At 33.8% G+C, this 2,912-nt stretch overlaps 1 non-coding gene across 1 annotated transcript; it reads left to right on the forward strand.

Annotated features, from left to right (window-relative positions):
- The first annotated feature begins 417 nt into the window (after nucleotides 1–417).
- LOC136728251 (U5 spliceosomal RNA) lies at nucleotides 418–531 on the forward strand. Its single transcript, XR_010808614.1, has one exon. It is a non-coding gene; the product is annotated as a U5 spliceosomal RNA (small nuclear RNA).
- The last annotated feature ends 2,381 nt before the right edge of the window (nucleotides 532–2,912 follow it).

Genomic DNA, 2,912 nt, shown 5'->3' on the forward strand with positions numbered 1-2,912 from the left:
GATGTAATAAAGTACAGATAAACAAAATGTAATAAAATGTGATCTTTTTGCAAATGCAGGGACGTCACTGGAAAAGATGATGTCTGGATGGCAGCATATGTTGCTCCAAAATGTGTACATCTCTTCTGCAAAAATGGTGCCCTCACAGATGTGCGAGTTACATGACAGACAGACAGACAGACACTCACACCCACACACACACACTTTCACAGACAGACAGACATACACACACACACACACACTTACTTTCACACAGAGACAGGCACACACACACACACATACATACATACATACATATGGAAAAGAAACAATACATTTATAAATCACAATAAGATGTAATAATGTACAGAAAAACTAAATGTAAGAAAATGTGATCTTTAATACACACAAATATGTATGGCTGGTCGGATGCGTCTTGGACTCGGGTTCCTCTTCATTACGTATAACGCTTTTGCCTTTTGCTAAAGCTTTCCGTGGAGGGGATCGTGGGTGAGTGTGTGTCTATGTCTGTCTGTTTTTCTGTTTGTCAGTCTGTCTGTCTGTCTCTCTCTCTCTCCCTCTCAATTCTATTCATTTGTATTGTCAAAGCAATTGGACATACATACATATATATATATATATATATATATATATATATATATATATATATATATATATATGTAGCGTAAGGTACACTTATACATTTCAATTAAAGAAGTGAATTTATAGTATTACCTTATCACGAATCCTGGAGTCTTGTAGAACTCAATTTCTGTAATAATTGGACGCAGACACCAATTCCAAAGATATAAATTGTCAAATTTATTTAAAAACAAAGACTAAATGTAGCACTACACTAATTATACAAAAGGGAAAAACTAATTAAAATTCAACTCTAGATCAACAAATCAAAGACAAATCACTTCCGTGACCAAATCAAAGACCATGGGATCCCATAGGATAACACACAAATCGTTAAACAAAAAAGGTTATAAACACATTGACTACAATACCGGTTAGTAATTCTAGGAATCACTAAGAAACAGTTGAAAGTGCTAAATTGCAGTTTCAGAAGATGAAAAAAAACTGTAACTGATGGGATATGTAGTACTTTATACTCGAGTGGTCTATGCGATTACACCCTGTTGGTGTTATTAAGAACGCCAAGTACCAGAATGCAGAGCGGGACTGTTTTTTGTGCCGTGACTTGTCGGGGGAAAAAGGCGCAGAAAAAACGGACGAGAAGGTGAAGGTAGTATGGCGGTGATGCACGCGTTGGTGAAGTGGGAAAGCGGGGTCGACAAAGACTCTTACAGCGTGATTCCCACTGCTTGCTTTCGCAATTTTGATTTATTCAGCATTGCTGATGATGACGAAGAGACGACTCGAAACTTCAGAGCAGAGTGGAGAGACACGAACAAACCTCCAAAAGGTGGATGGCCTGTCCATGAAGCGCAGATCATTATGACTGGTAACAATGTTTATTTAAAAAAAAAACATTAAAGTCTTTACATGCTATTTGATATATACAATCACAGTATATTTGAAATGAATGTTTAAGTTATTAATGTGTTGTACTTCTAACATACTCTTATAACATGGTAGGTGGTGGTGAGGGCGCTAAAACTCGTCATACTTGACTGGCATTTGTAAGAACGATTTATTGTGTGTTGTGCTTTACAATAAAATCCCCCAAATCACAAAATAAATTAAACCAGATATAATTTAACTTCAGTTTTGATTCAGTGTTGGCTGTTCATCTTAATTTGTATGGTCAAAGCACAGTATTTTTATGACAAATAAATATAATCCCCAAATATCTGTGGACATAATGCAGGGTTTTATTTATTTTATTTTTATTTTAGGAAAAGAAGGCGAACTAAGAAGAAAACTTAATGACCTAACAAAAATGCCCTGTCCTAAAATGAAGAGAGTACCTAAACCAAACAAAAAACTTCAAATTTCAGATGATAGTGACCTTGATGAACCACAGTTACCGGTGAGATAATTACTGCAAATATTAAATAAATGTATTGCAGGATTGTTTTTTTTTAATCATATTCATATATATATATATTTTCATTTTAAACTCTTTTCCTCTCTGAATACAGCACAAAATAAGAAAGAAAACCGATGGAGCTTCAAGAATTAGATCCCGTCATATTCTACAGACATTTAAAGAGTCCAGTGAAGTTGAGCTACAGCAAAACGTTAAGCAGCTCGAAAAGGAAAACACAAGACTTAAAAATGAAAACCAATGTCTTCGAAACCGTATGGTTGATGGTAAGGTTTTTTATTTATAGCAAATAATTCCTTACCTTGATAAATGTTATTCTTCAGTAATTTAGATTCCAGAGTAATGTATTATAGTTGATCATACTGAAGTAATCTAGAACCACAATACAGACTCTTAATGTGCACTGTCTAATAGTTTAATAATACTGATTATTAAATAAAGTTTTTCAACATAACTTCATAATCCTACATTAATGACTATATGCATTACATTAGATCTGGTAATTCTTGTATTTTATCTCTTTTATTTTTTTCGTAGCTAATGTTAATGACCCACAAAAAGGTCAGTTTGCCAATAACATAGAGCAAGTCTCTCAAGTATAATTGCAGGCATTGATGGTTTTGTTTTCACTTTGTATTAAATATATTACTAGAAATGATTATCATTTAATACTAAGGTTTTTTTCTCCAGAGATTCCAGACCTTTTGGACAATCTGAAAAAAATTGTAACAAAAGCCACATTGATCAGCAATGAAGACAAAAGTCTGTCACCATCAAGTGGTTCTGACAGCCCCACAGCAAATTGTTCTGAATCTGACAAAGAATCACCAAAACAGGTATAACACTCTTGGTCTACAATATTAGAAAGACAAGGTAAAAATATATATATTGAAAACAAATATTGGTTGTAAACAAT

The sequence above is a fragment of the Amia ocellicauda genome, unplaced genomic scaffold, assembly GCF_036373705.1.
Source record: "Amia ocellicauda isolate fAmiCal2 unplaced genomic scaffold, fAmiCal2.hap1 HAP1_SCAFFOLD_29, whole genome shotgun sequence".
Classification (NCBI taxonomy): domain Eukaryota; kingdom Metazoa; phylum Chordata; class Actinopteri; order Amiiformes; family Amiidae; genus Amia; species Amia ocellicauda.